This window comes from Hylobates moloch, unplaced genomic scaffold, assembly GCF_009828535.3.
Source record: "Hylobates moloch isolate HMO894 unplaced genomic scaffold, HMol_V3 SCAFFOLD_1, whole genome shotgun sequence".
In the NCBI taxonomy this organism is placed as follows: domain Eukaryota; kingdom Metazoa; phylum Chordata; class Mammalia; order Primates; family Hylobatidae; genus Hylobates; species Hylobates moloch.
In genome coordinates this window covers 117,787,906-117,815,339 of record NW_026652276.1, presented here as the reverse complement: position 1 = coordinate 117,815,339, position 27,434 = coordinate 117,787,906, and positions in this window count along the sequence as shown.

Sequence of the window (27,434 nt, the reverse complement as noted above, 5' to 3'; positions counted from 1 at the left end):
ATGCGAGCTGTGTCCCTCAGAGGTGAGCTCCTGCTGGGACTGCCAGGTCAGGCCCTCCTCCAGGACATCACTGGGACCTCACTTACAGTTGCTCTCACCAACCTACCATCACCTCACATTGTCCCGACAGTGATTCTGCCCTTGAACTTATTTCTGCTTTCTCCCATGGTCCAAGTCTCAGCTTAGCCTGGCCTGCACAGTGGCCTCATGCTGGTTAGTCTGGTTCAGCGCAGACAGTCAAGCCTCACTTTATATGCTGCTGTCATGCTCCCCTGGGAAACTCCATAAAATCACACACATTTCATACCAGAGGGACTTAAAAGATCATAGAGGTTTGAAAGTTATATTTTGCTTTGCAGCTTTCTTTCCCAAATGTTTTTGCAAAAGCCTAAGTGGCTCTTGGAACAGCGGGGCTCCCAGGAACACAGCTGGAGCAGGGCCCTCTTCAGCCTCCCTTAGAATGCGAGGAGACTGAGGAGCAGACGAAGCTCAATAGCAGCTAAAAGGTTGGTGGTGGAGTGCAGAAGAAAACTCAAGGCTTTTTTTTTTTCTACCGTTATTCCAATTTTTATTAACTTAAGAATGATCTTGTCTGCGAAGGATTTTTCATTTATACCCTCTTATGCCCTAGTCTAACATTTTGCAAAAATTTAACCCAGCAAAACTAGGATAAGTTAATTAGATGTGTCAGGAAAATGAAACCAGGCTAGTACTTGATATGGTTTGGCTGTGTCCCCACTCAAATCTCATCTTGAATTGTAGTTCCCATAATCTCCACGTGTTGTGGGAGGGACCCAGTAGGAGGTAATTTAATCATGGGGGGCAGTTTCCCCCATGCTATTCTTGTGATAGTAAGTTCTCATGAGATCTGATGGTTGTATAAGGCGTTTCCCCCTTTGCTCGGTTCCCATTGTCTCTCCTGCCATCCTGTGAAGAAGTGCCTTCTGCCATGATTGTAAGATTCTTGAGGCCTCCCCAGCCATGTGGAACTGTGAGCCAAGTAAACCTCTTTCCTTTATAAATTACCCAGTCTCAGGTATGTCTTTATTAGTGTGAGAATGGACTAACACGGCACTTTTATTGGTCCTCTTTGAGGTCAAATTTGAGAAGATTCTAAAAAGTGCTGATGTTAAAAAAAAAAACACAAGATCTATAAATTTGGAAAAAAGACTTTATTTCTCATAAAGAGTTACAGCCTGCAAGGAGGTCATCCTGATAGGCTGGGAAGCGTAACCACTGTTAGCAGATGCTTCAAGGGAGGGAAGGGTGGAACAGGGATTTGTGCTGAATGGGTTGGCTCCGTGTACACATTCAATGGGTTATAGAAGTAGCTATGAATACTCAGGAAAGGGTCTCAATGAATGCACACAGAATAAACATGCACAACACGCATGTTACATATGACCCATATTCCCTGTGTGGTGGAGTTTTCACATTTAAATACGTTCCCATCAGGTCCTATCCTTCAAAAGGTGAAGCAGGAGAGTGCATGTAGGTGCTCAGTGTGCAGCCTCTGTGAACCATTCAGACTCAGCCCATGGTTCGTGGTCTTTTCCGTGAGAAAGTCACTGAAATCAGCCTGTGTCCAGTCAAAGCTGTAGTTATGGCTGTGAAGTGAGGTCAGTCAGTCAGCATTGGGCAGTGGACGCACTGCACTTGTTTCAATGTGGCTCATCTCCGGGCCAGTGCTTGTTTAGCTGCTGGAGAAGAAGAAAACCTTGTGGCAGTTAGAACAGAGTTGATTCTTTAAGTGTAGAGATGAGTGACGTAACCCTTGCCTGGCATGGCGTTAGGTCCTGTTTATGATTTGGTATCTTACTGCCACAAAGAATTCGTTCTGTCAGTCCTATGACCTCTATTTTAATATGAATGCTGGTCAGTTGTTGGGTCTAAAATGAGAAAGGCAGGGGGCATGATGAGGTGGGTCTGACCTCCCGTCCCGTTGTTACTGGAAAAGTGGTCTTGATCCAGACCCCAGAAGAGGGTTCTTGGATTTCCTGCAGGATAGAATTCAAGATGAGTCACAGAGTGCAGTGGGAAGAGAGAGTTTATTGAAAGCTCCTTAGTTACAGAGTAGGGCATCTTCAGAAAGCAAGAGAAAGGACCCCTCGGCTTTGTTTTTTGTTTTTCTTATATAGGAGTCTTGTCTATGTAAAGACTAAACTAAGCTGTGCCTACATGTGGGTTGGCTGGCAGCATGACAAAACTTATTATTCTATTGTTTTAAAGAAAACAATCCTCGACATTTTAGTGTGTGAGTACATCACAGCATAACTATAATTATCTTGAAAGCATATATTGCTATGGGCATTGGGACATCTGGACTTTCTGTTTTATAGGAGTGTGTCCTTGCAGGTATCTTTAGGCTGTTTCCTCTGCTATAAACAGCTTATGACCATGGGTTGTGACTGGCAAGGTATGTGCCTTGTTAGTCTCCAGATGGAGCTGAACATGAAATGGACTGGCTCTCTTAGCCTCCTGCTTCCTTAACACTGCCATGGCCAGGAACTCAATTTTTATAGTTTCTCTGGAGTCCTCTTGGCTAAGAGGGGTTAGTTCAGTCAGTTGGGAGCCTTAGAATTCTATTTTTTGTTCTCAAATATAAAGAAGAGAAGGAAAAATACAGTAAGAAATAGACGTCAGGGCACTTCCAATGTGATGTGTACAGACATGGGGGACAAGCGGAAAATTTCCCAGTAGGGTTGCACTGAGGAATGGTCCTGGGGGAGATGAGAGCGTGTGGAGGATTACTGGAATGTAGAGAGTTGGGAGAAGCACAAGACAGAGAGCCGGGTGGTGGGAGAGAGAGTCTGCTGGGGCTCGGTCCTCTGCAGAGCATGCATGTAATTTCTGAGAGTGGCTTGCAACTTGAGCCTCACTCTAGAGTTCCTGATTTGGTAGGCTTGGGTGGGGCCCAAGAATCTGCATTTCTAACAAGGTCTGAGCTTATGTGGATGCTTATTCGAGAACCTACTGCTTTATAATATTTATGGTTATATATTCATTGTGATTTTTTTTTTTTTTTTTTTGAGACGGAGTCTCACTCTACCACCCAGGATGGAATGCAGTGGTGTGATCTTGGCTCACTGCAACCTCCGCCTCCCAAGTTCAAGCAATTATTGCCTCAGCCTCCTGAGTAACTGGCATGTGCCACCATTCCTGGCCAATTTTTGTATTTTTAGTAGAGACGGGGTTTCACTATGTTGGCCAGGCTGGTCTCAAACTCCTGACCTCAGGTGATCTGCCCACGTTGACCTCCCGAAGTGCTAGGATAACAGGCATGAGCTACTCGGTTTGGCCAAATTGTGATCCTTACAATAGGACCACAGAAAGAGTACTGTTCTGCTTTTTCCCATATTCCCCCAAATTCTGGAAGAATTCCAACAACATTCTATGAAATTTGTTTACTGCAGAAATTTGTCACCAAAACGCACTGGCTATCAACAATAAAGCTAATGTTATTATTTTAATCATGATTATGTTTATATATCCTATTAAATTTCAGACCTCAAAAGATGCAGGAAAAGGATGCACATCAGTGGCTACTCACAAATGTAAATTTTCCCAAAAACCTCATAAAAAATAATCAGACTTGAGATATAAAAAGAAGAGATGTAAGATGATACAAGTTCAAAAAGTTCAAAGTACAAGCTGCCTCTGACTTATCTTGGTCCAATTTATAGATATGTACTATAGATAGTGATCTTGTTTCTCTAACCAGGAATCAGAGCAGAGTGAACAGAAGTGGAACAGATATTTCAATCCTTCCCTTTGAGGCAATCCCCTCCTCTTGTTAAATCCCCTTCCTGTGGGCTGCTGGGGCTTGGCAGCTTTCTTCTCTCTCCTCACCTTGTATTGTTTGAGGTCTGGGAACTGTGTCTGAGACTGTAACCACCTGGTGGGTTCTTCCTTCCTGCTGTACAAAGAAAATCAATACTATAGCATTGCAGGAAAAAAAGAGTTTAATTGATGTGAGGCCAGCCATGCCACTTGTAAGACAGAGTTATTACCCAAATGAATCTTATCAAAGGCTCATAGGTTAGGGATTTTTCAAAGATAGTTTGGGGGAAATGATGGGGGAGGCTAAGCAGTGGGTGCTTGCTGCTGATTGGTTGGGGTGCAATCATAAAGGTGTGGGAAATTGTCCTGTGAGCTGAGTCACTTCTGGATGGGGTTGCAGGAGCACTGGAAGGTCCACAGGTCCACGTGGAGCAATTGGTTGTCAGACATGCAAAACACCTGGAAAGATATGCAAAAGGCCAATCTCAGGTTCTACAATAGTGATGTTATCGGCAGGAATAATTGGGGAAGTTGCATATCTTGTGGCCTCCAGAATAATGGCTGATGACTATTTATGTCTACATCTTAGCAGGATTCAGGCTCCTCACCCTTCTAGCCTTGTGGTCTCTCTCTAGCTTTACAAAGGCAGTTGAGTTTCGGGGAAGGGATATTATCATTTAAACTATAAAATAAATGTCTCCCAAAGTTAGCTTGGCTTAAGCCCAGGAATACGTAAGGGCAGCTTGAAAGCTAAAGGCAAGAGTGGGGCTGTTTATGTCAGATCTCTCCCACTGCTATATTTTCTCACTGCTATAATTTTTGTAAAGGCAATTTCAGGACCCCCCATGGGGCTTCTGCAGCCTACTCCCTTCCTCCTGGTGCCTGCACCGCTCAATGGAGGGGAAGGAGCTTGGGTGAGAGCAAAGGGAGGTATCCCTTGCTGGGGGAAGGTACATGGGAAGGGGAAAGGAGAGGACAGGCTCCTCATTCTGCTGGTCTGGCTGTGCAGAGGAGAGGAGGAGCCAGGAACCAGCATCCCCTGGTCAGACTCCCCTGACCCCTCTCAGCTTTTCACACTCTACAGGGCCCCTTTCCCACTGCACCAAGAATAACAATGAAACCTGCAAGCCTATGAAGATGGGAGACTCTCCATGCACATTTTGTGGGCTAACAGCTAGCTGGGTCTCTTGCTACTGATTGGGTTTTTGATAGTCTCAACACTGGTTGCATATTAGAATCTTCTGAGATGCTTTAAAAAATATCAATGTGGCCGGGCGTGGTGGCTCACGCTTGTAATCCCAGCACTTTGGGAGGCCAAGGCGGGCGGATCACGAGGTCAGGAGATCGAGACCACGGTGAAACCCCGTCTCTACTAAAAATACAAAAAAATTAGCCAGGCGTGGTGGCGGGCACCTGTAGTCCCAGCTACTCGGAGAGGCTGAGGCAGGAGAATGGCGTGAACCCGGGAGGTGGAGCTTGCAGTGAGCCAAGATTGCGCCACTGCACTCCAGCCTGGGCAACAGAGCGAGACTCTGTCTCAAAAAAAAAAAAAAAAAAAAAAATCAATACATAGGCTAGATCCAGTCTTGGAATTCTGATTTAATTGGTCTTAGGTAGGTTGACATGGCCCCCCACTTTTTAAAAAAAAACATGGGCTCACTATGCCACCCAGGCTGAAGTTCAGTGGATAGTCACAGGCATGATCATAGCTCACTGCAGCCTTGAATTCCTAGGCTCAAATGATGCTCCCGCCTCAGCCTCTTAAGTAGCTGGGACTACCATCACTTTGTTTTTTGAACTTCACAGATGATTCCACCATGCAGCTGAGCACTATTGCCAGTTGTTGAAGCATGGTGCACGGAACAGCAGCATCAGCGTCACCTGGGAAGTTAGTAGAAATGCAAATACTGGGGCTTACCAGAATCAGAAACCCTGGCAGCACGGCCAGTCATCTGCAGCCATTTGCATTTTTTACACACTCTCCAGGTGACTCTGGTGTGCACAGTTGAGAACCACTGCTGCAGATCAAGGAAAAGGCCTTACAGAGAGAGAACAGCAGGCATCCCAGGAGAGAGCAGAACAATAGACAAGAACTCTTTGAAAGAGGAAAAAAAAAAAAAAAACCAACACTTTTGCCACTGACATTCTCCTCATTGGCTTCATATAGAATCTCTGTGTGGCACTTTTATTGACCAACAGCAACGGCTGTAAAGGAACAAGGTTGCTGGGGTTGGAGCTTAGGCAGGGAGGAGACCAGGCCTGGGGAAAGTGGGAGCTGGCACTGGAGTCCCCGTGCCCATCGTAGCCTAGGAGAGAGCACCATGCAGTGTGGAACTGTCACATTTTTTACATGAAAGAAGAATAATCTGGGGACCTGGCATGAACGTAGATTGCCACTTTTTCCTCCTGGGGATTCAAGTCTGGCACGCGGGCTGATACGAATATCCGGAAAAGGGTGAGGGGTTAGAGGCAAAGTCTCCAGAGGAGTCAGAGAGGAAAAGAGGTAGAAGGGGAAGCCACCATGAAGTGGATAAAGGCTGCTTCTCAGAACCAGGGGATCCCTACCCCTCATGGCTTCATGGATAACTTGGGGTCACCAGGAAAACTGTAGTATGTCTGAGAGCATGCAATAATACCTCCTCCTGCTTTATAGAATCATCATGATAAATGTCCGCATCCTTTGCCATTGAAGTACGTTGATGTCTTCTAATGCAGCAGGGCTCAAACTTTTGCCTGCATGGGCATCGCCTGGAGGGCTGGTTAAAGCAGCTTGTGGGGCTCCATTCAGGCCTTTGGATTCTGTTGGTCTTGAGCTGTGGCCTGAGAATGAGCATTCTCCACAAGCTCCCAGGTGACTCTGGAGCTGCTGCTGAGGGAAGTGTAAACCAGTGCCCTGGCATCCTTCCTCAATCCCACCAGTGCTACTGTGGCATGAGGCCAGTGGGGCCCATGGATTTTCATTTTATGAAGCTCCCAGTTGACGCTCCTGCAGATTGGCCATGGACACATTTTCAGAAACATCATGAAATGTATGAGTTGTAAAGGGAAGCCAGGGATGAAAAATCATCACAAGAGGGCAAAGTGCCCGCAGAGCTGGCACGGCATGGGGCTGGAGGAGCAGGCGGGGCAGCAGAAGAAGGTGGAAGGAGGAGGTGAGAGACCAGAAACTCTAGAGGTCCTGTCCACTCATTTCCTTCCAGCTAGTGCCAGGTCCCCACCTGCCTGTTCTCTCCTTACCCTGGCAGTTCCAGCTGCCCCATCCTCAGCAGGCCCCAACCCTGCTCCTCAACCCAGACGCCCTGGAGCTTCTCTCCTTTTCTGATTTCTCCCTCCCCTGGAGGAGGAGCTGTGTGACCGCATCCTGTTCCTCGGTGGTGCGGCCAGGCATGGAAAGGGGGTTCCCAGAGCAGAGTCTGCACAGTGTGGCTGGTTTCTAGTTAACTCAATTCCGAAGAATCAGAGCCAGGAGAAGAGATATTTAAAAATAATAAGACCTAATATTTACCCTTAAGAAGTCCATGGGGAAACCTTCACGTAACTATCCAGGAGCCAGGAGAAGAGGCATTTAAAAATAATAAGACTTAATATTTTCCCTTAAGAAGTCCATGGGGAAACCTTCATGTAACTATTCAGGTACAAAACAATATTATAAATATGCTCATAGAAATGGGCGTTTCTAGGAACTGGGGGAAAGTAGAGGTGAGGACTGCCCATGTCCTCTGAGGGTCTCCATGAGGCTTGGTGCCGCTTCCTGTTCAATATTTTCCCACCATTAGGAGCTAGGGCCAGCTCTCCTCTCCAAGACATACCCAAGTCTCTTAGAAAGACAAGGAAAGGAAGGTAGGATCCTCAGATACCAGAGATTGGTGCAGAGGTGAAGACAACTTCCAATTTAAGAATAGGTACCCCGGGAAGGCTGAGCACATGAAAGTGTCAACTTATTCAATCCTTAAACGATTTCAAGAGAAGATGCTATTACTGATCTTCTTCAATGTGTGTAATCACATGAGGCTTAGTGATGTTAAACAACTGGTACAAGGTTGTGTATCCAATCTATCAAATCCAGGCTTTTCTGATGCAGAAGCTGCTGTTCTTAACCGTTCTGCTGTGTTCTTGCTACCTCTTGCTACCCAACAAGAGTGCAATTCTTGGGGAGTGGGATCCTCGTCCTGCTCACCCTTACCCATGGTGGCTCCTTCCCACCCCCTGGCAACTGTGTCTCCTAGGACTGCCTGCCCAATATGGTAGCCACCAGCCACAGCTGGGTCCTGAGCACTTGAAATGTGGCCAGTCTGAATTGAGATTTGCTGTAAGCATAAAGTACACACTGGACTTAGATTTAGTTGAAAAAAGACCACTACTATTTTTCATCTTTATCACAGGTTGAAATAATAACAATTTGGACAAACTTGCCTAAAAATTTACCATGAAAATTAATTTGACCAGTTCCTTTTAAATTTTTAGAATGTGGCTCCTGGAATATTAGGTGTGACTCACATTGTGTCTCCACTGAATGGCACTATTCTAAGAGAAGCTGCTCAAAATAGGATTATTAGAGAATTCCTCATACAGAAGAGCAGTGCATTTACATGAGGTGCCTCCTTGGGAATTTGAGTTACAAGCTGCAAATCGTTGCTGCTGAGGAAAATATAATTTATGTGAGAAAAGGAAAGGGCAGAAGTGGGGAAAATGTGTGATACGGACTTTGGAAGAGGGGGCGGCAGCTGGGAGTTGGTCCTCCTTTCTCCCTCTCCCATAATGCTCTGTGACCCCCTGAGGCACAGGGAAGCAGGCAGTGAGTAATGAAGCCATGGAGACACTGTTCGCACCTCACCTCTCAGCATGACAGATGCCCGTCCCTGCAAGGTGACAGGTGCCAGTGTCCCATTTCTAACAACCCCTTTCCCAGCTTTAGGGACGATGCAGTCTCTGAAGCTCTAATTTTGCATCACAATGATTCTGCGTATCCTCCTAAAAATAGATAAAACCTAACTTAGAAAGAAAGCTCCCTGGCAGGAATAGGAAATCGAGCACAACCCAGAAATCCAAACTTAATGAATTTGCCTATCAGGGGTCCTCCAATAAGAATCTCAAAATCCCCGTATCTAGCTGGGTTTCTGGGAAATTGGCATTAGCTTTAATGAGCAGCCTTTCGATGGGAGCTCATGGAACCTACACAGGCAGCACCGAGTTCTCCCTAAAACCCGGAGGAACTTCAGTGCTTTCTATCAAACCAACAAACAAAAATGTTTCCGCATGGCCAGGCACCTTAGAAAAATGTTTACCGGCCCTTGGAAATGTCAGCAGCCACTCCCTGCTTCCTGCAGTCTAAGCAATAATATGTCAGAAGATGTTTTGTCTCTGAGTTGGAAGCAAGAAGCACTCAGGGCTGAATATTTGGCTTTTGTGTCTTTCTTTACTTCAATCACACTTCTTTATGCTGAGAACATAGGCTTGTATCAAGTTGCCTGACTAATAGTTTTACTTGGAGGGAGGGAGGCTTTTATGCTATATGAGGAGAGAGTAGAACACAAAATGTTCAATTTGAAGCATTTTGACAGTTGCTCAGGGTGAAGATGCAGGAAGAGCACTAAGATATTTATTGACCGTTTCCCATCGCACCAGCCTTGGAACCAGGCCCTTTACCCAGATCATTCTGAATCTCATGATAGCCTTGGGAGGTAAGTGCTATTATCTCTACTTGATAATGCAGGATATCAGCATTTCCTTTTCTTACATAACTTACCAAGGCCACCGTGTGCATGGAAGTCTGCTTGAGCTCCCAGCTCAGTTCATTCCAGGATGCAGGCTGAAGCTTCCACCTTCTGATGAGCCCTGAGAAACAGAGAGGAGGAGAAGACAATCCCATCCTAACTGCTGACACAGGGGCCAGGCAGGTGGCACATTTATAGGAAGCACCTGTTGTAGATTCACTGGGACTGTGGGACTCATGTGAATTGAGAGGGCATGACAGGCTACAGATGAAATGTATACTTTTAAATTCTATGTTCCAACAAACCAAAGGGTTGTGTGAGCTCAATATGGCTTGCAGAGCTCCAGTTTGCAAAACAGTTTCGGGTTTGGTGACCACAAATGTGATCTTGATGTCTGAATCCATGATCTGCTCCATGGAACCAGGCAGGAAGTGGAGAAATCTCCAGACACTTCATGTTGCTCTGAGCCATCTGTCGAGGAATACGGCCAGGTAGGGATAATTTTGGCAAGGCCCACTTCAGAATGATGCAAAAGAGGGCTATGTCAGGTGGGCTCTCCTGTCTCTGTTCTCCCCTCTTATCATTATAGGCTTGAGCAGGTAGGGCAGGTTCCTGGCATCACAGAACACTTACTGACCAGTCATTACACTCCTTGCGGTAAGCCTGACCCTTCCCCATAGACACTGCAGGCTTCAGGACTGTAGCCCAGCCTCACACCAAGAGCTGTATCAGGAAGGTGAAGTTGACCTTCCCTCACCCCATCCTTTCTAGCAGAGGAACCTGAGGCACACTCTCATGGAGCCTGTAATTCTGTGCAAGTCCAGACCGTTTCCCACAGAGAGGCAAAGGGAAGAGATGGGAAAAAAGACCCTGGCCCCAGCACTCATGGCAAGCATCTGTGGAGACTGAATCAGCTCAGATGACAAGACCCTAACGGCCTGAGCAATGGTGTGCCACAACGCCAGTGTAGGGTAACACAAAGGTGGACAATGCCTCCTCCACTAAGATGTGTTTGAGAGTCAGTGTCACTCGCGCTGAACAGTGTGAAACCTCTGCTGGGCTGTTAGAGTCCTAAGAGTCCAGTGGACCCTGGAAAGTGGTGGCTACGGTGATTTTCTCCAGCATTTCCTCCTGCCCCCGTGCAGTTCAATTGCAAGAACACGGATACATCCTACGACCTGGATGAGGCGGTGAAGCCACCCCAAGGACACCCTTTTCAGGGGGAGCAGAAGTGCTTTCCAGATTCTGCCTCTTGCCCCTTTGTTCAACAAGGTCCACTGATAGATTGGGAGAACACCACCACTCAGACTGATGGCTCCCAGACAAGGAAGAGCTGTCCTGTGTGACTGACAAAAACCCAAGGAATGGAAACTGCCCAAACGCCCACCATAGGGCACTGACTGTGTCATGGAGGGTTGTCATCCAGTGTAACGCCAGACAGCCATCACAATCAATATTGCAGCCTTGTAGGAGCTGATGGGAAAGAGTCTCTGAGATTTATTGTCAAAATAATGAACATGGAGCAGCTCAGTGGGTAAAACGTGTTCGCATTTATGTCAATAATATTATATATGTACATATTATTATTAACATTATTTGCCTCTGGAAGGAGGACGTACTGGGGCTCAAAGAAAAGCGAGATTTACTTTCTACTATATAGGCTTACATATAATTTTTTTTCTGTACCATGAAGCATCTATGGAAAATAAAATAAAAACATTCTGTCCTTGCTGCCCTTAAACTTTTTGCTCACTGGCTGATTTGTCCCTGGAAAGCCAGAGGTGGAGAAAGCAGGGGAAGGGGTGGAATTGATGTGAGGTTATTACTATATGGCTTGGACTACAAGAAGAGAAACTAAAATCTTCTTTAATCTCTTGCTGAACCAGAGGATATAATTTAGGGTAATAATAAGCAGAATTGGTTCATTGAATTTGAATACTTTTAATATGCCACCATTATAAAATTAAACGTTGTATACCCATGACTTTATAGGAGCCTCCATTCTTAATATAATTTAGAAGGACATTTATCCAGATTGACCAAGTCATCTTGACAGCCAATTGCATTTATTCTATTATTTGACTGAGGAAGGACTTATTTAAATATGAGATAATATAGAAAAGGGAGTTGGAAGTAAGATTTAGCATGAATAAAGTACAATGCTGAATATACTTATGGATGATGAGAACTGATTGTTCATGGAAAAAGTGCCTGAAAGAACTGTGGCAGTGTCTTTTTGTCTTTGCTAAATAATGTTAATTTTTTCATTTATCCTGTTATTAAGAGAGCAATTATTTTTTCTGTAACCTTTGCACTGAATACTTCCAGTATCAATTCACCACTTAAAAATTTCTTTATGTATTAATGCATTAATGTGACTCTCTATAGGAGCCAGAGGGCAGGCTGTGGGAAATTGTGTTTTAAAAAAATGGCCATGGCAGTAGTTCTGGTTCTACATGCTCCTCCAGAAGCTTGCCCCTCCCCATCAGTAAATTGAGCCTATTTTTTCTTGAACCTGGGTGGGCTAGTGACACTTCAACCAATGAGTGGGATGAGTGACCACTGAGGCCAGGTCATAATAGGGTACAGTTTCTCCTGGCTCTCTCTGTCTCAGTCTCTGCCTCTCTCTTTTTCTCTGTTCTGTCTCTTTGCCTTCTTTCGCTTTCTCTTGTTTCTCTCTGTCCTACTGTCTCTCTGTCTCTATCTTTCTCTCTGTCTCCTTCTTTCTCTATCTCCCTCCGTTTCTGTCCCTCTGTTTCTGTCCTGTCTCTCTTTCTCTGTCCTATTCTCTCTGTCTCTCACTCTCTTCTGGTCTCCTCACCCTGGAATCTGGCTGCCATGTTGTGATTAAGCAGAGGCCGCATGAACAGCCCCAGTGGACGTTCCCACTGCCAGCTCCACTGAGTTGGCCGTGCCTGTGGCCTGCAGGAGCTCCATGTGTGAGCGAGGCATCTTCAGACGTTTCCACCTTGGCCCTCAGCCCTCACTCACACCAGTGACAATGAGCAGAGCAGGGATGCCCTGCCTGTGCCTGGCTCAGGGGCTCCAGGATCGAAGTCCTGCCCAAAATGCAGATTCATGAACAAGACCTGTGTTGCTGTTTCATGATTCTGGATTCTGGGTGTTGTGTTCCACAGTGGGGTAACTTTCTCCCAGCCCTCCCACTGCATCCACACCGGCCTCACCCATCCTCCTCTCATCTAGCTCCTGTCCCCGAGTCAGTCTGGGAAGTTGTTTTAGTCTTCTTAGGTTGCCATAACAAAGTGTCACAGATTGAGTGGCCTGAACAACAGGAGCATATTGTTGAGCAGTTCTGGGAGCTGGAGGCCTGCCATCAAGGTGTGCCCAGGGCCATGCACTCTGAAGGTGCTAGGAAGGAGCTGCTTCAGGCCTCTTTCCTGGCTCCTGGTTATTCCTTGGCTTGTGATAGCATCACTGCAATCTACACATGCCCTTCTCCCTGAGTATGTGCCTGTCTCCGAACTTGTCCTCTTTATAGGGACATCAGTCATATCAGAATGTGGCTGCCCTAGTTCAGTATGACCTCATCTCAACTAATGATATTTTCAATCATCTTATTTCCAAATAGGGTCATATTCTGATACAGGGGCTTAGGACTTTAACATATGAGTTTTTGGGGCCCACAGTTCAACCCCTAATGGCAGTGCTACCCCACTTTCTATTAGGAACCACAGTCCCCCAATGGCGCAGAGCCCAGCTCCGACATGGCCTCCACTGCACCCAATTCCCCTGCACAAATTGAGAGGTTCCTGGTCATCTTCGCTGCAGGGTGTTAGTTCCTGCCCTTGGCTTTGATCTTTCCATCTCATTTTCCAGTAATCTTTCCGTTTTCTCTGCAAGGTGAGCGCACCTGCCTGGGACTGCAGCCTGCTCAAGGTTTCTGAATAGCTCTGCTCTGCTGTAGACATTTGCATGCAATGACTGCCTACTTACTGTACCTTCGTGTATTGAATCTTGCCGGGCCAGATTCACCAGGGAACCCATTGCTCCCTATTCTGGGACCCTGCTTTGAAGGTGGATCACCGCTTTCAGGTTTCTGCATGAGGATTATTGCTATGGAGCTTGTGCCCTCTAAGTGGGCAAAGCAGGTACCAGCCCCACCCTGCTCAGGCTCTCCCAGGCTGGGACAAATGCAGTTGCATCTCCTGATGTGCACGCGGCGTTGGGGGGTGTCCAGGTGATCTCTGCTGATGTATGTCTGGTGTCTCAAGGTTTAAAGCAGCTAAGTGGCTTCATTTATCACTCTGCAGCCTTTTGCATTTATCCCTTATATAAGGAACCCCCCCTTCTAGGACTTCCAGACACTTCAGATGAACATCAAGCCGTAGATAATTTTAATTGCCTTTGTTTACTGAGTGCTTGCTGTGAGTCAGACACCTGGGCTGAGTGCTATTCATGCATTAAGCCACGGAATGCTTTGTGCGATGGTGCTCTCCATATTCCCACATGAGGAAACTCAGGAATGCAGCAGCCCCTTCTCCCCGGTCAGCCAGAAGTAGCTAGGAAGCCTGCGCCCCACTTTCTCGTGCACGTTGATTTATGTTGGTACAAAAATCTGCCTAGCCCCTCTTCTCCTATTGAAGCCTGGATAAGAACCTGAATCCTAAATGTCTGGGGACTTTGCCCTGAGCTCCTCAATCTCCAGGGGTGGGGTTTCTCCCCTGGTGATTCTGTCCCACAGGGGGAGGCAGTTGAGAAGCCACAGGAGTTGGCTTGTCCCGCAGGATCCTGGTCCTTGGGTGTCCCACCCTTAGGTGGCAGTGCACCACCGTCCTGGCCTCACAGGCCCCACCAGCCTGCGGTCAAGCGCTGGATCAAATTCTCTTCCCCCATGTCTCCAAGGGGTTTTCCACCTTCATAGTGACAGGGCTAAATCTGGCCACTCAGGATTAGATTTCTGTGAGACTGTAACAGAAACTCCCCTGAAGATGGGCTGGCGGTGGCGGCGGTGGTGGTGGGGGTGGGCGGGGAGCACAGGCAGCCTGGAAACCTAGAGCAGGAGGAAGAACGGTGGGATCAGGAAGATCAGTGATGGGAATGAGAGACAGAGGATGGGAGGGGAGGCAGGCGGGTGCAGGTGAATGTGTTCTCACTCATCGCCCTGTGGACACCCTGCAGCTGTAATGGGAGCCCAGGGCGGGAGCACACGTGTGCGAGTTCTCTCCTAACAGCTCTATGTCTGGCCCTGGTCTCTCAGGGCGGTGGGCAATTGAGAGAGGTCAATCAGCAATGCGAGTTCTAGGTTCTATGACTATTTCAATTTTAATAGTGAGAAAAGAAAAACGTAAATTATATTAAAGAGACAGAGAGATCATAAGGCACCTCCAAGGAATGAAAAATGTCTTCTGCAACATGGTGATGACCACGTTCCTGCGAAGCTTAACCTGGCCCAATATGCAAGAGACCTGAGAGCTTGGGGACCATCTGTGATCCTCCCCGCAGAAGTTTCTCTCTTTCCTGGGATGCACCAGTAGAGAGCCCTCAAGGGATTTGAGTGAAAAGTAGAGAGCCACGTGTCTATGCACAGCCCTTGACTTCTGTCAGCCACCTTTAACAGAAAATCATCTTCCCGTGAGGATTTTGAGAACTAAACACAATCAGGACATGAGGCACAAAGTAGAAACTGAACTTTCCTTGACTCCTTAGATGTAGTTGTTCTCTTAAGAATTGGGTAAGTTAGGAACAAAGACAAAGAAAAACAAAAATGTAACATCTGAAAAACCTGAAGAAGCTAATGAAGTATGATTTTCTAGAAGATTCCTATGAAATTAGTATGGGACTCAGGGTGTTCAGATGACTCATGGGAACATTTACTTTTAACATTCTCATGCACAGAACTGTAGATCAGCCCTTTCTCCAAACAAAGGCTTGTTTGTGTCTGAAATTGCCATTGAGACGGAAGGTATCCTTACCATTGGCCATCGGAAGACCAAACACCAAAATGCAACTATCGGAAGAGAAAACCAACTTAAACTGGCACTAGTGAGATTGGCACTAGTGAACATTCTGGAAACCTAGCTCACAAATGGGGTTTGGTAAGGAGGATTGGGGAGTTAGTTAGCTCGAAAGCTCTGGGCAGCCAAAGGTCCTGGGTGAGGGTAGGTAAGACCAGGAAAGACAGTGTGGCCCTGCAGGCAGTGGGCTTGGCATTTGCCCCAGTGCTGATGAAGGTGGTCTCACAGCCACAGAGGTGCGCAGTGGGGCACATCTGGTTGCATCCACCAGCCCCTGCTCAGACATCTCTGAATCACACTGAGTGACTGTGGGTGGCTATTACCAAGTGCTAATGCTCTCTCCTGACATCAACTCCCACTGTGAGGTCTGATAAATGGGCCACATCATCTTCTTTCCCCTCCTTCCTCCTCCTCCTCATCCAAGGCTGCTAAAAACTATAATGCTTCTCAGGATGTTGCTTGTTATTTCCTTTGTCTGTCTTGGTCCCTAGCAGTTTATTTTCTTTTGTTAGAGCCTCTTGATTTTTCAAAGCACACCAGCCAAATGTCTTGAGATGCTGTAAGCCACTGATTTTGCATCGGCATGGCTTTGCTCCCAGCCTGTTAGCTACAGTTGCTAGGCTGGCTTCTGCCGCATGTCACGAAGAACTCTGCTAAAGCCTCAGTAAACACTATTAAGCCCTAAACGGATGATGATAGTGAAATCAGCTCTAAGCTGTGGGCTAATGGAATGATATATTCATTGTGCTGTGTAAGAACAAGGACAAAGAACTGGACATGCGCCAGATTTCATAAGCAAGTTATGCAAAAACCGCATGAGGTAACAAATGGCTTTGTGTTTCCTAGAAGCTGTCTGCCTTAGTGGAGCAGGGCTTAGTGGGTGCTGCCTTGTCTGCGAACCTCTACAGGCAGACACAAAGTTGTAGTACAGCTGTCTTGGCTTGCTCCATTTGGCAGCTTCCGACATCTGCCTCTGGCATTTGGAAGTTGTTGAAATCCTTGTGGAGCACAGAGGGAAGTTGTTTGGAAGTGGGAGACCTGGAACTGAAGCTACGTGTCAGGGATTTCTGAGTTATCTCAGTAGATCTGGCATCCCAAGGAGCACCTCAGTTTAAGGAGGATCACAGGCCCTGCTGTCCCTCCTCAATACAGGAGCATGGGCTGAACTTAAAATTTCTTAAAATACTGATGATAAAAAACCAAACAACAGTATTTCAATCGGATGCAAAAAGGAAAACTTTGTCTTATTCTCCCGAATGAGCATGGTGGGCATTTTAGAATGTGCTGAGGATATGCGCTGAAGAATAATCCAAAATGAGCAGAAGTTACAGGCAGGGAAGACTTAGATCATTATATTTTGTTCATTGAAAGAGTGGCAAATTACTATTATTCATAAGTTTAATTGATAAGTGACTAACCTGGCCCCTTCCGTGGTTTCCACTGCCCTTTCTTCAAGACACCCCATTCTGTCTTATTCCACAGTAGTTGCAAGCTCGAGATAAATACAAGAAGCATATTGGAATCCACAATGAATGTTTTTCCCAACAGGACACACATGCCGATGTCCGGACCCATCCATTTCAAAGTGTCTCCTTTGAGCTAAAAATTCCTAGACCAGGTCATCTGGGGAGTCAGTCTCTTTCCTAACCATAGACATCAGTTGTGACTGTCTTGTATATGATGCCCAGGTGACAGAAGTAGTAGGCAAAATTCCAGACAACTTGCTATCTTGTGGCAGTGTGGTTTGAGGGGCACAGTAGGACCTTGACAGATTGAAGATCCCTACAACATTGACCTGTGACTCTATGGTCCTACCTTGCTATCTGCTTGGAGGTGTCCTCCGTGGAGGCCCCTTTTTAAGGTGCTGTGTTAGAATTCTGTAACTTCTCTGATGTAAAAGGAAGTCTCAAGGTGATCTAGCTGAGGACTGTGAGGTCAATACGTGTTGTCTGCCACATTATCGCTAAGTGGCTGCACAGTTTCTGCTTGAATATGTCCATGAAGAACTCACTGCTTGCTGAGATAACTCAGTCTACATTTCCACTTCTCTGGCTCCTTTTTACACTCAGCATAAATATTTTCTCCTATGCCTTATACTCAGTTGTCCTAGTTTTAGCCTCTGAGATAATATAGATCAAGCTAATGGTACCCTTTCTTCTTCTACGTAAGAGGAGTTTTGGCTTTAATTTTGGCTTTAGTCTAGCTCATTTGGAGACCCAATAAAAATGATTCAGATATAGTTCTGATCAAAATCAGCACAAGATATATTTAGATCACTGTGATTTCTGTCAAGGAATAGGCAGGTAATGGTGCAGGCAGCTCAGTTTCCTTTATGCCACAGACTTCCATGCTGTTAACCCCATAGATTTCTGGGCATTGCTCGGGTGTTTCATGGGTCATCAGTTCTTGATTCCAAATATCTCTGATTCTTAGGACCCCTGGATTTCCAGTGTCAGGGAGACAGCAGCTATAGTTCTCTTAGGCCCACAGCTGAGGAAATGGCTTCCACCATCCTCTGGCGAGGCAGTAATGCACTCTTAGAACACAGTCACTATATCCTTATGGAAAATGACTGATCATAAATACTCTCAAATCTGTCTCAAGCTATGGCCCTTGGAGATGAGGATTATAGTCATTTGAATCTTCTCTCCCCTTAGCTCCTCAGCACAATTTCTGCAGCTATTTCATATGCAGCAAAACTCTTACTGCTGTATTTCACATGCAGCAAAACTCTTACAGCTGTATTTCCTTTCAACTTGTTCCAGCTTGTCTAGATATTTCCAAAGCATGGCATTTGAAAGCAAACAGACTGATAGTCCAAGTAGGGGGCTGACAAATTTTCTTTCACGGGCATATTGTTGCCAACAAACATATTAACTTATGATATTACCCTTTTGCAAGGTACTGAGCAGCTGATCCAAAGGAGGTGAGATACAAATCCTGAAGGTTCACACCAGGAAACTCCAATGTGAGAAATGACCAGGATATGAACACTGGTGGGAGCCAAATGGGTATTACAAAGCTCAGCACAGGTGCTACCAATGGGAGGAATGGAAATTCATGTTCATGAACCACCAATATGTGCCATGCACTGTTCTCGCCCCCTGATATAGTTTGGATGTTTTTCCCCTTCCAAATCTCATGTGGAATTTTGACCCACACTGTTGAAGGTGGGGCCTGATGGAAGGTGTTTGGGTGGTAGGGGATGATCCTTTATGAATGGCTTTGTGCCATCCTCTTGGCAATGAGTGAGTACTCACTCTATTAGTTTCTGCAAGAGCTGGTTGGTTGTTAAAGAGGCTGACCCCTCTCCCTTTTCTCTCTTGCTTCCTCCCTTGCCATGTCATCTCTGCACATGCTGGCTCTGCTTTGCCTCCATCATGAGTGGAAGCAGACTGAGGCCCTCATCAGAAGCTGACATTGGTGCCATGCTTCTTGTGCAGCCTACAGAACTATGAGCCGATAAACCTCTTTTCTTTATAAATTACCCAGGCTTAGGTATTCCTTTATAGCAACGTAAATAGACTAAGACACTCCCCTTATATTGTTAGTTCACATACTCCACCACAGTGCGAATGAAGTATAGCTATCTCCACCTTACAAAGGACAAAGTGAGGTTCAGAGAAGGTAATCAACTTTCCCAAAGTTACAGCCCAGATTTACATTCTGTTAGCCATTGTTTTGAAAGTCTGCATGAACACTTACAGTACACTGAGTTACTTTTGGTTGCTGGATTGCTCGACTGTGTTCTGTGAAATGGGGTGCCTCAACACTGGGCTGCTTGGGACCAGTTGAGATTTCTCAGCAACTTTTGTGTCCCCGGATTCTACACCATTCCAGAGTCATCCTCTTATTAATGTTTTTGGAAATCTGTCTTGAGATGCTTCTCTTGTAGAGTAAGCAGTCCAGATTCTTTTCCCAAACTAAGAAGGATTGTTTGAGGGCCTCCAGGGTTCCAAGTCCGTTTGATTGTTCTACTGAACTTTCCTCCTCCACTCTGCAACTCTGCTCCTATGACTGTTAAATTCCCTCCACTTGAATGCAACTAAAAAGTTTATCACAATGCCTTCCACCACCTTTCTTTCTGGACAAAATATCACCAAGAGAAGCCACTGTGTAGAGAAGATTTTGCTGAAGGTAGGGGAATAATGGAAGTGGTGGAGGAATGTTACATGACACGATAGCCAACAACACACAATTTAATATTGGCTAGCATCGATATGAAATGCCTGCTACCAGGAATTCCTCCAGCTGGGATTTCCCTCAAGCCTCATCACCAGTTTTCCACTAGAGGGAAATCCTCTTCCTCTTCATAATCCTTTTGAGCACAAGTGCACGCGCACACATACACACACACACACCTCCTTCAGAAATAAGATTTACAAAGAAAAAAATAAAAGTACAACTGTTATATCAGAGTGGTACGAATATGGATTTCTGTCATTATTTTAGATTCTCTATGTTGCATAATTTTCTCTAATGAATATTATTTCTTTCATTGTAAGGAAAAGAAGAAAAAAGGAAGGATGATTTTCAGTTTAAAGGGAAATAATGTAAGAGTTCTTGTTTCAAGGGAACTGGGCCAGAATAATGTTTCTTACCTAGCTGTTCATCGTTGGCTCTTCTGACCTCAAAGGATTCCACGTTTCAATCTTCTTTCTTTTAATGTTTGAGGAGAGCAACCTAGTAGGGGTTCTGATGAAAGAATTTGAAAAATGGATTTTTTATATGTGAAGCCTTACCTACTCCTAGAACAGAATCGTGACTGTTCAGCTAGTAATTGCTCTTGACTTCAGGGAGGAAGAGACTTCCTCACTCAGGAAGATGAAGGGCTCACCAATTGTAAAACCAGTTTCAACAACTGATTAGTGTTTAGAACTGTTAGTTCTTACTCCTTCTCTCTAACCTAACTCCTATGAGGGTTCATAGCCCCCTGGTCATATGTTCGAAGATGACAGCAATGGCTGGCTGCTGTTTGGCTTTTAAGATCTTATGCACTAGTTGCGTCCTTCTGGCCACTCAGCTTGGATTCTGAGCTAGGCCAAAGCATCCTGGACCGGCAGGTGAGGTCAAGAATGTCCCGCAGGAGGCTTCTCAGGCTCCTTTGCAGCAATTGGCTCCAGACTTTCTTAAATGTTTCCTGTGGGTTTTATTTCCTGGGTGCATTTGATGCTTGGTTCTCTCTTCGCTTTTTGAGGCTATTCCTGCCCTTTTTATATGGAGTGTGTGTTTAGTCTCTTTATCTCCGGACTTGGGTGCCAACACCATTCCAGAGTCATCCTCTCGTTAATGTTTTTAGAAACATAACTTGAGATGCTTCTTTGTAGAATAAGGAGCCCAGATTGTTTCTCCAAACCACTAACAATCAGTTAAAGGCCTCCCAGTTTTACCAGTCTGGAAAGATATTAAAGGGGCATAGAGACTGGGATTCAACTTTGACTTAATTACCACATAACTGGTTAGTTGTAACCACTCAGAATCTAAATATCCTCATATTTAAAATGGTTTCATGGCGATTATGAAGAGTGCACAGTATATTGATTATACACATACAATAAAAATAGATACTATTTTTATCATTCAATCAGATTTCCCTCAAGAGCTGTGATGTGATTGAGCTGTCAGATTTTTCTACTCTGGAGTAAATTTGATGGATAACCTTGGCCTGGGGTGTTATTGGAGACATACTCTTGAACGCTGTCTGTTGGCTTCTGCCTCTAACGGCATATGCAGGCCTCATAATGGGGTGCTTGGTATCAAGCTGTTTATTATTCTTTCTAAGCTGACCATAGGGTGCTGAGAACACTCAAGGAAATATTGAAGCCTAGCCCACTGAGGTTTCATAATAAAAGGATTTTTTCCCTCTTTCCTTTGCAAGATTAAATTTAATAAAAAATCCCATTGATTTTTTGTGAAGAAGTAAAAAAATTTTAATTATTATAAAACAAAAGATATAGCTCCCACATTTTTCAGCCAGTGAATTACAGTTCCATAGGCAAAGCCACATGGAAAGTCTTATCCTAGTCAGAAAGAATCATGGTGATAATTGATTTCTTAATGCACTGGCCCAGGCATTAGTTAATTTTATCAGAAAGTCATTATAAGAATATATCTTCTTTATGAAATGAGGCTGGTTTTTATACAGTGCTTTTTATTGCTTGCCTCTTCTTAATCATGCTAAGAAAGTCTTCAAACATTTTCTTATTCAAATATGAATTGTAATACATGGACCATATACAGTATGGTAATATGCAGTCTTTATTTCATAATTTTAATCCTTTCACTGGTAGCAGCAGCATTTTAAAACTTTGATCAAAGTAGCTTTGAATCTCTCCTGGGAAAGCATACTGAAAATTAAGAATAAAATTGCCTACAGGGGTTAAAGGAGATCACAAGACTGCATGTATTTCCAAGGAAACTGTGAAAAATAGTTGAATTCAGGAATCTGTAGTTCTACAACTGGGAAGAGTTTTGTAGTTTTCTTGATTATTGTTTTCCTTGACACATTTCAGGCCACCAATCTTTGGTGCACAAAATAAAACAACAGAAAAGTAAAAGTGTATTGGCTCAGACAGTTTTCTTACATTGAATGAGTCTGATTCTATTTGTTGAAAGATTAACAAATTGTTGAATATTGGACTAGGAAAGAGTCTTAGCTATCCTTTAGGAGCCCCTGACCCATGTCCTAAGTCAGCACACACATCTTGTTTACAGATGAGAGCATGAGAATGCTGGGGCTGAGGAATGAAGAGGCCTTCCAATTCACACAACCGCTGACCCACTGCGTGCTGATCCACGTGTGTCTGTGCTGATGGTGCATGTTATCCCTAGGTCTTGGCCCAACTCTTCCATGTATTTAAAAACAGCTTGGGTTAAAATTAGATTACTTTCCTGCAGATACTTGTAACAAAGGATCGTGTGCCGGTCATAGGGTTCCTCAATAACCTGTTTGATTGACAACAGCGTTATTTTCTACATGTGATAGGAACATGAAAATAAAGGACTCATAGATATTCTTTCTGGGTGCCTGCAAGGGGCAAGAGCATTGCTTTCATCAATGTTCTCCTGAGTGCCCTCAGATGTTGCTCTGAACCATTAATCCTGAGCTTGCTGACCCTCTCACCTTCTCTGGCTACATAGATAGCCTCCTTCCAAGGTACTGTTGCAGCTGGGGCTCAGCATGGCTCAGAAGAAGTTTTCAGAAAGACATGCCTGATCCGAGGTGCTGTTGGGACCTCAGGGGTATCAACTCTGAAGATGGAAAAATGCCAGAGAAGAACAGGAACTTGAGTGCTGGTTTCAAAGTCATCATCAGAATGTGTGAAACTTGATTCATTTGTTCATTATTCTCTCCTTCATCCAATATGATTGATGCCCCACATGCCAGCCACTGGACGAAGGCCTCAGAGCTCAGTCAACAAGAGAGACATGATCTGTTTTCCCCCCACATTGGCCATAGGCAGGGCTGGGTGGGTTAAGATAGACAGCAAACCAGTGACTACTGGTCTAACAGGCAGGATCAATGGGAAATTCAATGCCCTCTGGGAATATTAGAAAGGGGTGTCAAACCTGAGAGTATGACAATGCCACTCTAAAACCTGGAAGTGAGTGGGGATTAGCAAGAGCAAGAGTAAACACCAGTGGGGCAGACACTGCATATGAAACGGCCCTGATGGTGAGGTGGATTCAAGGAGCTCCAAAACCCCTGTGTGGCAGGAGTGTCCGGAGCAGAGGGAGGAGGCACGTGATCCATCAACAGAGGCCGGCAGTTTGAATTGGATCAACAGCCCAGCCTTTCATGCTACAACATAATGTTGTTCACCACATTGCCAGTACTGCATGGACACCTTCAGAATCACTTAAAGTCTTATTGGAAAGGCAGAAGACCCATGTATAAAACAGAGAGGCACAATGAAAATGACATAAGGTGGCCAAACGCTTAGCAGGAGCAAAGAAAGTTCTACTGAGGAATCAGGGCAGAGAGGAGAGAAACCCACAGGATGCGTCCATGGTGAAATGAGTTTTAAGATCGCATATTAGTTAGGATTGTGTGTATTGACATCTTTTGTGACTTTCCAGGTGTTTTACACTGTCTGGTTCAGGCCCCGCAACAACCTAGTGACTAGGTATTGGTGTTTCATATTATCTGCATTTTACCAAATGCAGGAAACTGGGACTGAAAAATTAAGAAATGAGTCCAAGTTCATAAAGAGAATGATTGGAAGAGAAGGGATTTGAACCTAAATCTGCCTCACTGGGGGCCTTTGCTCTTAACCAAGAGATCACACACCTACAAGGAACTGAGGCTAAAAAGGCAGTCATTGCTTTCCACCCCCACCAGTTTTCAGCTCTGAAGAGCAATTGTGACCTTTCCCTGAAGCTGCCATGCCCGCATGGGGGGTTCCCTTGAGGGAGAGGGAGACATTTTATTCCGGATGGGTTGTGCCTCTCTCAAAGGTTACACATAGCGAGTTCTTGATCGTCACACTTACAGATGTTTTATGCCATCTGATGGAAAGTTGTGCCTACGTGTGTGGTTTTACAGACTTGGTAAAAAGCAGTGAGTTTATTTGATATATTAATTTGTTGCAAGCAGACGAGTTAAAGAAAAATAATTGTTAAATATCAAATTTCTCACTGGACTTGTATCTCTTTCACTCATTTTTTTTTTATTTTTTTTATTTTGAGGGAGGGAGAGCTGATTTTAAATGTCACATAACCAGAAGCAACCATCCAGGTCCAGGTGGAGGAAGGCACAGAAACTGAACCTGACATTTATTAGTTACTGTCCCCAGGTAAAGCACTTTACGGTTGCTGGAACTTGACGTATGTCTTTATCCTCCAACTTATTACTTTCAAAACATTAATCATTGGTATCATTCTCTAGATCTGCAAACAATTGCATAGAAATGCAGGTTTACATCTTAATTACCTGACTTGGTTTGGGATTTAGGTCAGAGAACTCAGCGTATTTGTAAGGTGCGCCCCTCACGGGAGCTGGAACTTACAAAGCTGTAAGCTTTAAGCTGGCCCCTTTTGGATGCTTTGTGAGTACCAACGATTTTCAAAGGTAGTGAGGCATTTCACATCAATATTATTTTAAAGTCAAATTTAGAAACCTGACTAAATGTAACATTTGTCTTCAGTGTTTTATAGATTTCCATTGATTTGCAGCCATTCCCCCTAAGTCATGAAATGATAATATTCACCATCCTATGGAGTGGTGTATCTGGTATAATATTTATAACTACACACACTTGAATATCTCTTAGGTGTATTACTTTATGTAACTTTATATGATACATAAAAGTACTTTTACATATTTCATATGCATCATTTCATAGATTCTAAAGGTTAGTCAAGGGAGACTTGGGGTAAGTGCCTGTTCAAGGCCCTCCACCTGGTCTCTCTGGTTTTGGGGCTCAGCCAAAGTCAGGGCCCCCTGTGACTGCTCCCACTGGGTTAGCACAGCCTCCAGACTCTGGGTCCCACGTAAGGCGATGTAGCCTGACTCTAACCTGGCAAGCTTAGCAATACAGAATGCATCTTCTAGGTCATGTGTTACATTAATTTTATAACAGCTTGAATTTTAGAATAAAAAATAGGCAGAAAACTTGGAATCAGTACAAGGAACTATCAGAAAGCTTATAGTATACTGAAGATTAAAATGAGAAAAAAAGGAAGAAAAATTTGGCCATGACAGCTAAACAGGGCTGGGGGAGGCTTTAAACTTGCTTAATGACTAGAAAAGACAGAAATTAAAAGAAGAGAGTGGAGGCTGGTTTCCAGGGAACAAACCATGTAATGAGATGATTGGAATAGTCAGTCTTGCCCTCTACCTCCAGGGAGAGGAGAGGGGCTGGAGATGGACGTAGTCGCCAGTGGCCATGGATTTCATCAATCATGCCTATGCCAGGCAGCCTTCATAAAATCCCTCAACCATGGGGTTTGGAGAGCTTCTGGTTGGTGAACAAGAATGCATCTTTGAGCCAGGAGGGTGGCACACCCCAAACTCCACAAGGACAGAAGCTCCTGTGTTCTGCATTTATCTGCAGAGAATGCTTTTTGAACAACGCTAAGGTTATGGTGCAGGAGCATCCAAGCAGCTCCTTCCATGGAAGAAGGGAGGCCTAAGTATGGCACCAGGACTTGGCTTTGCTGGCTGTGGAGCTGGGCTCTCTGTTGTAACTGACGTTTCCAGACAAACACGTGATTTTATGGGCCACTGTTCTCTCACATAAGGACTCTTTGAAGATCAGATCGAACTGAGCCAAAGGATATAAATTTTGGCACCGCTGAAGTTATTGTCTACATGGAAAACCCAATAATATCTAATATTACTAGAATCTCTCTGCTGACAAGCCTAAATACATCCTACGCAGAAGAATGTTTTTGAGCGTGCCATGATAAAAGGCCACAGACATTCAAGGTGATTTTGATTCATGCCACGTTTTGCTATTTTACTTAAGAAGTATCTTTCTGCCACAACAGTTTATGTTCCTGTGCTAGGGAAACAAGTTTCAAAAAAAATATAGCTACAAAGCATAAATAGGAAAATCCTACCCTGACATGGAAATTCTCTTTTAGAGAAGGGGATTTTTTTTTTTTTTAATATTGAGTTATATTGTAAGAAGGCAATACTTGATCTACTTTCAGGGTGGAAGGGTGTTTGGACATCCAAAGATTTAGGAACCTAAGTGAATACATCATTTTCTCCCAACAGTGATTCAAAAGTGCACCTATGTTTTTGGTTGGATTTAAATCTATTCCCAAGAACAATGCCGCACATTACACTGGTTTTCTCAGGAACTAAATGCCCATTGCTCCTTAAAAATCAGGACTTCAGGGTCACATTCCACCTGCTGGGCACCATTCCCACGGCTCCTGCCAAGCCGATATGGGCACCATCCCCTCACTGGTTCAGCCTGAGGACCAGTAGGAAAAGAGAGAAATGGTTTTCTTGGTATCTAACAAATACAACTGAGAATGCTTGCAAGAAATTGAAGATTTATGAAATACGCATGGCAATCAGTCATTTTTTTCTTTGCACATTTCAGTTATAGAACATATCGTAAGGCAACTATTAGGCCATTTGAAATCACAGGCAGAAAACAGCCATGTAAATACAGCCTGTGGCATTTGCAGGGCCTAATGAAGCAGGTGGCAGAGGCAGCTGAACTGAGTAAACTGGGATGTTTAGGGAGGCTGGTCCCTGAGATCGCTAGAAGGATGATCACCAATACACGTGAGCAAGTCAAAGGTTGGATTTCTCACAAAAGTTTTAAAGTCTTTTCCAAAGGGAATGGCTGGAGTGGGCTCTCAAGCATCAGAGGCAGGTATGTGCTGCGTGCAGGGCTTGCAGGGAGCTGTAGAAGGGCCATTTCTCAGATCCTGGGATCTCCACAAGGGTCTCTACAGTGGGCAGGGAGTCCTGCTGGGGGCCTTGGACAAGCAGGGATTGCTAACACTGGGGGTCTTGAGGTCCTCTGACAGGGACAGTGCAGGGTTCAACCACCCACGCTGAGGAGCAGCCCTGCCTGAATGCTTATGTGTGTCAGGCTCCGTGAAAACACACAAGAGTACCTCCTCGTATCCTCATAAGAACCTTGAGACGCTGATACCACTGCAACCTCATATTACAAAGGAGAAAACTGAGATGCAGAAGAGTTAAGATATTGGCCAGATGGGCGGATCACGAGGTCAGGAGATTGAGACCATCGTGGCTAACACGGTGAAACCCTGTCTCTAATAAAAACACAAAAAATTAGCTAGGCATGGTGGCACGTGCCTGTAGTCCCAGCTATTTGGGAGGCTGAGGCAGGACAATCGCTTGAACCTGGGAGGCAGAGGTTGTAGTGAGCTGAGATAGCACCGCTGCACTCCAGGCTGGGCAACAGAGTGAGGCTCCGTCTCAAAAAAAAAAAAAAAACCATATTGGCCTGAGCCAGGAGTGAAACGAGGACTG